Consider the following 551-nt stretch of genomic DNA (forward strand, 5'->3'; position numbering starts at 1 on the left):
CCTAGTTCTTCTTTTTAGTCCACTGTCTACCATCTTTTCTACTATTTTACTTACCCCTACCCTGCTCTGAATACCTAAAATTTTTGTTCTATCTCACTCTCATCTATGCCTGTCTTTTCTTCTTATTCTATACCTACTGTAGATAAACCATAAGCCAGGAGATATCTATGTCATTGTTCAACATTACATCCTTATATTCCAATACCAAGTCATGAGACAACCTAAAAGCAAACTTTCTTATTCTAGATCCCTGGCTAGACACCAACTCCAGAGCATAATGAGGTAACTGCTAAAATTTCAAGGCATGCAACTGCTTAAATTTCAAGGCATACTCTTTCACAGTTATCTTACCCTTCTTTAGATTCATAAACTCCTCAGCTTTAGTTTTCCTCAACTCCTAGGGAAAGAAATGATCAGGAAAGGTACCTAAACACTTATCCCATAATGTCGGCTCGGCATCATCACCTCTCAATTGCTCCAACTCCTCATACCACTAATAAGCTACATCTTTCTACTGATATACAGTAAATTCTACCCCTTCAAAATTAGTA

Source organism: Capsicum annuum, chromosome 11, assembly GCF_002878395.1.
Source record: "Capsicum annuum cultivar UCD-10X-F1 chromosome 11, UCD10Xv1.1, whole genome shotgun sequence".
Classification (NCBI taxonomy): domain Eukaryota; kingdom Viridiplantae; phylum Streptophyta; class Magnoliopsida; order Solanales; family Solanaceae; genus Capsicum; species Capsicum annuum.